Genomic DNA, 7,940 nt, shown 5'->3' with positions numbered 1-7,940 from the left:
TGGTTTAGTTTTAGGGCCATAGCTAGCAGCGCTCAGGGCTTACATCTAGTTCTGTGTTCAGGAATCACTCCTCAAGCATATGCGGTACTAGTGATTGAGTCTGTGACTGCTATGTACAAGGCAAATGCTCTACCCACTGTGCTATCTGTTCAGTCCCTGGAAAATGCCTTTTCATCCAATAGATAATGTTAAAAGTAAAAGAAGGTTGGAGTAGAAATTTATGATTTACATTTGGAGGGGGGGTTGGACCCACCCAGCGACATTCAGGGGTTACTCCTGGCTCTAGGCTCAGAAATCACCCCTGGCAGACTCAGGGGACCAAAGGTGTTACCCTTCCCCCAAATTCCTGACTATCTCACCTGGACAGGGAGGTACTCCCACAGCTGGGAGGGGTCTGTGGTTGGTAATTAGAGTGGCCTGGGGGGGGGGGGGGAGACAGAAGCAAGGAAGAGAAGAGAGATAGGTTGGGTACACAGAGGCTGGTTAGCTTACTGGCCTTGTGAGGAATATGCACATGGCGGTTAGGACCTTAATAAAGCTGGATGACTCTTGAAACTTCATCTGACTGCTGTGGATGTTTCTTCGCTGTCACCCTGATACCAACAGACCGGCCAGGCCGTTAAGGGCTGCAGGCACCCGGCTGGGTCAAGAAAGGCCTCACCATCCATCCATGCACCACTAGGACTTTATAATTAATATTTAATACATCAGTAGGGTACTGCTGATTAAATTCAATTGAACCATGTACAAGGCTACCTATTATGGCTCTGGTTCCTGAGGGCTGGATTTTCAATTCTTCATCTCTGTGTACTGGTCCTTTTTTTTTTTTTTTTCGGTTTTTGCTGAGTAACCTCGGCAGCACTCAGGGGTTACTCCTGGCTCTCTGCTCAGAAATCGCTCCTGGGGGCTGGAGAGATAGCACAGTGGCGTTTGCCTTGCAAGCAGCCAATCCAGGACCTAAGGTGCTTGGTTCGAATCCCGGCATCCCATATGGTCCCCTGTGCCTGCCAGGAGTTATTTCTGAGCAGATAGCCAGGAGTAACTCCTGAGCACCACTGGGTGTGGCCCAAAAACAAACAAACAAACAAAAAAATCGCTCCTGGCAGGCTCAGGGAACCATATAGGATGCCGGAATTCAAACCACCAACCTTCTGCATGCAAGGTAAACGCATTACCCCCATGCTATCTCTCCGGTCCCTGAACTATACCATTTTTATTGACTCCTAGAAATTCATGTGCGGCATCTCCAACAGACTTCACTGCCCAGAGGTTGACTGCACGAAGGACCTAAGAGCAAAGTCTTGAGTGTATATATGTTGTTCCCACCACAGATGAAAATCCTGGGCTTGTACTTAAACACTGACAGCCACAGTTTGCCAAGAGATGGGACTGAAGTCTGGGCTCAGGGTTTTCAAAACTTTTGGTTTTCTCTCTCTTATGTGAATGTTCTTGCCATACAAATGGGATTTGGGTACTACAGGTATAATTAAAATTTTATTTAAGGGCCAGAGATGTGACTCAGTGATAGAGGGGATGCTTTGCATGTATGAAACCCTGGGCTCAAAATTATTTGGGGGAAATTTTTATTTTAAAATATAGGGGGGCTAGAGAGATAGCATGGAGGTAAGGCATTTACCTTTCATGCAGAAGGTTGGTGGTTTGAGTCCCGGCATCCCATATGGTCCCCTGAGCCTGCCAGGGGTGATTTCTGAGCATAGAGCCAGGAGTAACCCCTGAGCACTGCTGGGTGTGACCAAAAAATAATAATAAAGACATGGGCCAGAAAGATAGCATGGAGGTAAGGCGTTTGCCTTGATGCAGGACAGTGGTTTGAATCCTGGCATCCCATATGGTCCCCCGAGCCTGCCAGGAGCTATTTCTGAGCGTAGAGCCAGGAGTAGCCCGAGCACTGCCAGGTGTAACCCAAAAATAAATAAATAAATATATATAAATATATATAAATATAAATAAATATATATATATATATATATATATATATATATATATATATATATATATATATGGAGCTAGGGGAAGGAATAATAGTACAGCAAATCAGACACTCCCTTAGACTCCTCCAACCAGGTTTATTTTTCAGTGTCTCATATGGTCCCCAAACCTACCAGGCAGCTTTCATGAGTGAAGATCTAGGGGTAATTCCTGAACACTGCCAGTTGTGCTACCCACAAAATTAATATAGAATACAATCAGGCTAAAAGAATAGAAAGTAGGGGCCAAAGTAATAGCACAGTGGGTAGGGCATTGCCTTGCATGTGGCAGACCTAGGCTTAATTCCAGCATTCCATATGATCCCCACACATGCCAGGAGTAATTAATTTCTGCCTCTTTTGGGACAGTGTCTTAGAGGCCTTCAGAATGGTCCAGCATTTGACATACCATCGTAGGCTCTCCTACAATACAGCCTTCAACAAAACCAGGCTGTCCCGAACCCCTGGGAATAGGATTGTTTACCTTTATACCAAAAGGGTTGGGAAGGCGCCCAAGTATGTATGTGGTGTGTGGCCTGGCCAACTTCGAGGAGTTTGAGCTGTGAGACCTAAAGTTCTGAAAAGACTATCTAAAACAAAGAAACATCAGCCAGGCCTATGGTGGCTCCATGTGTGCTAAATGCGTCCGAGACAGAATTAAGTGTGCTTTCCTTATTGAGGAACAGAAAATCGTGGCAGTATTGAAGGCACAGCACAGAGTCAGAAAGCAAAATAAAAAAATGGAATGTTCTTGAAGAATAAAAAAAATAAAATAAAAAAGGAGTAATTAATTTTTTAGTGCAGAGCCAGAATTAACTCCTGAGTACTGTCAGTATGCCCCCCCAAAAAAGAATAAAAAGTAATTAAGGAGCCGGAGCGGTGGTGCAAGTGGTAGGGTGGTTGCCTTATACAAGCTGACCTAGGATGGACGGCAGTTCTATCTCCTGGCATCCTATATGGTCCCCTAAACCAGGAGCGATTTCTAAGTGCATAGCCAGGAATAACCCCTGAGAGCCATCGGGTGTGCCCCCCAAAAACAAACAAACAAACAAACAAAAAGTACTTAAGTAGAAGGAGCCACTAAAATAAAAAGTGAAATAGTATAGTGAGTACTACATTGTCTTACACATGGCCAATCCTGATTCAATCCCTAAGTCCTGCCAAAAACACTTGATAGAAAACTCAGCCTTGGGCCCGGAGAGATAGCACAGCGGCGTTTGCCTTGCAAGCAGCCGATCCAGGACCAAAGGCGGTTGGTTCGAATCCTGGTGTCCCATATGGTGCCTCCCCACCCACCCACCCCGTGCCTGCCAGGAGCTATTTCTGAGCAGACAGCCAGGAGTAACCCCTGAGCACTGCCAGGTGTGGCCCAAAAAAAAAAAAAAAAGAAAAAAAAAAAAAAGAAAAGAAAAGGAAAGAAAAGAAAAGAAAAACTCAGCCTTGGTTATCATTTATCAAAGTAAAGAGAAGGCTAGGAGATAGTACAGGGATTCAGGAACTTGCCTTGCATAGTTGTGTGTGGAATTTCAATTCTTGGTACCATATAGGATTCCCCTGAGCACCACCAGAAGTGATCCCTGAGCAAAGCTACGAGTAGACTTCAAGTACCTCCAGATTTGACCCAAAACAAAATGAGATGAAAAAAAGTATGGAGAATAGAGCTGGAGAGAAAATAAAAATATACTGGAAAATACCCTTACCTGGCACAAAGCCAGGAGTAAGCCCTGAGCATAGCCAGGTATAGTCCCAAACTTTTTAAAAAGTGGGGGAAGGAAAGGAAAGGAGTGAAAAAAAGAAAAGGAAAAGAAGTGAAAATCCCCAGAATCCAGACACTGATGGAGAGAACTTGCATGTGGCCATTGGTACTCAGCAGGCCTAACTCCTAAGGTGGTCCTCTTTCATGCATACCTTAAGTTAGAAAACCAAGACAGAGGGCCAGAGAGGTAGCATGGAGGTAAGGCATTTGCCTTGCATGCAGAAGGATGGTGGTATGAATCCCGGCATCTCATATAGAGCCTGCCAGGAGCGATTTCTGAGCATAGAGCCAGGAGCAGCCCCTGAGCGCCACTGGGTGTGATCCAAACCCCCCAAAGCAAAAAGAAAAGAAAAGAAAAGAAAACAGAGACAGAGAAACAGGGAGGAGGCAGGAAGGGAGAGGAAGGAGAGAAGAGGGAGAGCGGGCAAGAGAGGGAGAGGAAGAGAAATGGAATGACATGCACATATTCACCTAAGGCACCTCAGTTACTATGGACAGGTGTGGGAAATGTTGACTTAATGTTTGGCATGAAGAAGTGGCAACAAACCATAAAAGAAAAGTGTGTCATTGATAATAACATCAAAAACAACAGTGAGAGGTAACAGAAAGCAGAGAATTTTTAGGTTTTTGCAGGAGATGGCAGCCTGTGTTTGGAAAACAGTATGAAGATTTTTGCAATATAGGATCAAAATGGTTTGAAAAGGGTTTGGAGCAATAGTACAGCATTGCCTTGCATGCAGCCATTTGAGGTTTGATCCCCAACATCTCATATGGTCCCCTGAGCATTGCCATGAATAATTCCTGAGAGCCATACCTGCTAACTAGGTATGACCCTCCCTTCCAAAAAGGGGCTCAACAGAAAGCTGGAGTAATAGCATAATTTACTGTACAGTTAATTAGTAAACGTGCATGAGTAATTATCAATTAGTGGAGACAATTCATAATAATTCATAAAAGTGATGTGCAAGGCACTTTATATGTGTTAACTCATTTAATATCATTTTGCAAATGCAAACACTTGCTCCTAGAAAAAGACAGGGATTAGGGGGTCAGGAAGATGACTCACAGGGACAGAGCACTGTATACTTTCCAGACATGAGATCAGGAGTAGCTCTCAACATTGCAGGGTATTGTCCTCAAACAAGCAAATAACAGAAAGTGAGAAAGACAGAGCTTGAACCTAAATAACTCTGCAGGGCCAAAGATACAGCTCAATGGGCTGAACATATGCAGAAGTCCCTTGTTTCTTCCTCAAGCACCACTGGACATGGCCCCAAACAAAAAGCAAAACTATCATCTACCTCTCTACCAACCAGGTAAAAAATAAATGAGTTCGTTTCCAGGGCCAGAGCAATAGGGTAGGGTAGATTGTCTCTTACACAACCCACTTGGATTTGATCCTAAGCATTCATATGGTTCTCTGAGCACAATTAGGAGTGATCCCTGAGTACAGAGCAAGGAGTAATTCCTGAGATCACTAGGTGTGGCCCAAAATCTAAACCAAAGAAGTTTCCAAAGTTTCTCCCAATTCCAATTCTGATTAGAACTCAAGCATATGTCCTAGGCATAAACTATTAAATGCAGAAGAATCTTCCAAACGGATCCCAAACTTTTTGTTTGTTTGTCTGTTTATGTTTTTAGTTTTTGACTCATATTGGAAAGTGCTGAGAACTGATTCCTGACTTTGTCCTCAGGGGACTGACTATATGTGGTGGCAGAACTGAAGCAGAGGTGGCCATGTGCAAGGCAAGCACCTTGACTTAAAACTTAAAGTAAATGTATTTTGTTCTGTTCTGAGGTAACACCTGGTGGTGTTCAGGGATTACTCCCAGTTCTGCACTCAGTAATCACTCCTGCTAGGCTTGGAGGACCATATAGGATGCCAGAGATCAAGCCCAGGTCAGCCACTTACAAGACAAGCATCTAAATACTATACTATTGCTATGGCACCTTGTAAACTTTTTTAAGTGCAGATATTTCTGTAAAAAAAAAAAAAAAATCAATGGCACTTAGGAAAAAAAATTAAAATTGTGGTCCATTTGTTGGGTATCGAGGTGAAAGGAGCTTCCACAGTAGTGCTTGGCGGCCCTGAGACCAATCTCAACCGTGTGGGGCTCAGGGCTTGCAGGCCTGGCTGGAGCACAGGCCTGGGACAATTCAACTAGTGGTGCTGGGGGCTACCATGTCTGTACCCAGAAATGCTGGCACATCTAAGACTCATGCAGTGTTGGAGAGCTAACTTAGGGCTTCATGCTGTCCTGCCCTTTGAGCTCTCTGCATATAATTCTTCTCAGAAGAAAATTCTGCAGCATCTCACCCATCAGAAACCAAACTGAAAACAAGAAGAAAATCAGTTGTCCTTCAGTGTGGTTCTGACTGGCAGGTAGTCCCCAAACAGCCCATCCCAACAAATGACATTGACACACTGGGGTGGGAGGAGAGTCCCATTTTTTTCTAATGAGTCTCCAAACTGAGGAACAATTGCTGGGCTGGTCAGGTGCATTCATCGGAGCTGGGTGGGGACAGCTAGGCCATTCCCTTAGTGCAGGAGGGACAAGGCACAGGCGGGCCCCTTAGTATTGCAGGAGGGACAGGCCAGAGGCTGCCCTCATGTGTCATCCTCATGACCAGATGCCCTTACTATTGGCATTGTTATGTCTTGACGGGTGGCCTGCACCCTAGAATTAAGGTTTATTGTAACTAAATTAGATTAAGTATCACTTTTCTGTTGTTGTTTTCTTTGGGGAGGGGGCTTCCCCTTGAGATTCTTCTGGACCATGGATCAAACTTGGGTCCCCGTACATGTCAGTCTGTACAGGCTCTCCCTGACCCACACTTTTCTTTTTTAGTGTTACAAAAAAATAAAATAAAATAAAATAATAATAATAATAATAATAATAATAATAATAATAATAACCATGCGGAGCTGGAGTGATAGCACAGCAGGTAGAGCATTTGCTTAGATACGGCCAATCCAAATTCAATTCACAGCATCCCATATGGTCTTCTGAGCACTGCCAGGAGTAATTTGTTAGTCCAGGGCCAGGAGTAACCTCTGAGCATTGCTGGGTGAGGCCCAAAGCCAAAACAAAACAAAATAAAACCAAAAAAGATTATGACATCCATTGCTTCTTGATATGTACCATGTTGGGCTGAGCTACATAGCAAACGCCAGTTAGAGAGACTTGTCAATCTTGGACGAGACCCTGCTCAGAATATGGCCCAGGAGGGCCAAGTTGCATATCAGTTTACAGACCTGTCGGCCCCCTTCCGCGCTGGGAGCCGGTTCACAAAGCTTTGCATGCATCCTGTGTCCGCAAAGAGCCTCCGGAGCTTGCGGCCAGGGAACAAAGAGCTTCCAAGATGCATCCTAGTAGCAGATGTTGAGTTAACTGCAGGGTCAGAATGCCAATTAGATATTGAACATGGCAGGAGGAGGGTGGGGTCTCCCAAACAAATGCAGGGTGAATGGGAGCCGCCCTGAGTTTCAGCTCCCGTCCCGCTGTGCTTTTGTACAATGATTTGTGGCAAATTTGTTTTGTCACTGAGGCATAGTTCCCCCTGGGTCTTAAAGTGATTTGGGGAGCATCAAAAGAATTTTTTTTTTGGCCTTCCGATCCTCATTGCCTAATCAAAAGTGGATTGTAATATCTTACCTTAACAAATAAATGTGAAAGCCCCAGGGAATTGGACAAAGAAGAAAAATGCCTATATGAAAAATCAGAAGGGGCGGGAGAGAGACAGAGACAGAGAGACAGAGAGAGACAGAGAGACAGAGAGAGAGAAACAGAGAGAGAGAATAATTCTACAAAAAATTGGGGAGGTGAGGAGTTGAAATTTGAAAGACTTCAGAGCTTTAGAACAAATGCTTCTTCTGTGGTCTAACAATATGAATTTTACTGACGTTCAGTTGTCTGGGCTAAGGATATGGTTTTAAATTCAGGCAGGAGAGAAAGGTTTTTAAGTGAGAACTGCTGACTCTAAGCAGCCTATAAATGAGGACAAAGTGGAGAACCAAAGATATAAAATGTTTCCATGCTTGCAATGGATTTCTGCTGGTGTGACCACCATAAATCATAAAGAGAAACAAAGCCGGAATGACCAGCGCCACAATGGACTTCTGTTTAAATAATTTCATTTGGTTCCTGAAATACTTCTGGCTATTTTTCCCCCCTCCAAACCACCCACATTTAGCA

The 7,940-nt window shown here is 44.2% G+C and overlaps 1 pseudogene; it reads left to right on the top strand.

Moving 5' to 3' along the window:
• Window positions 1-2,366: 2,366 nt before the first annotated feature.
• Window positions 2,367-7,118, top strand: LOC126018402 (60S ribosomal protein L34-like; annotated as a pseudogene).
• The last annotated feature ends 822 nt before the right edge of the window (window positions 7,119-7,940 follow it).

The sequence above is a fragment of the Suncus etruscus genome, chromosome 9, assembly GCF_024139225.1.
Source record: "Suncus etruscus isolate mSunEtr1 chromosome 9, mSunEtr1.pri.cur, whole genome shotgun sequence".
Lineage (NCBI taxonomy): Eukaryota > Metazoa > Chordata > Mammalia > Eulipotyphla > Soricidae > Suncus > Suncus etruscus.
Note: the sequence above shows the minus strand (reverse complement) of the source record. Positions and strands in the feature narration are given on the sequence as shown.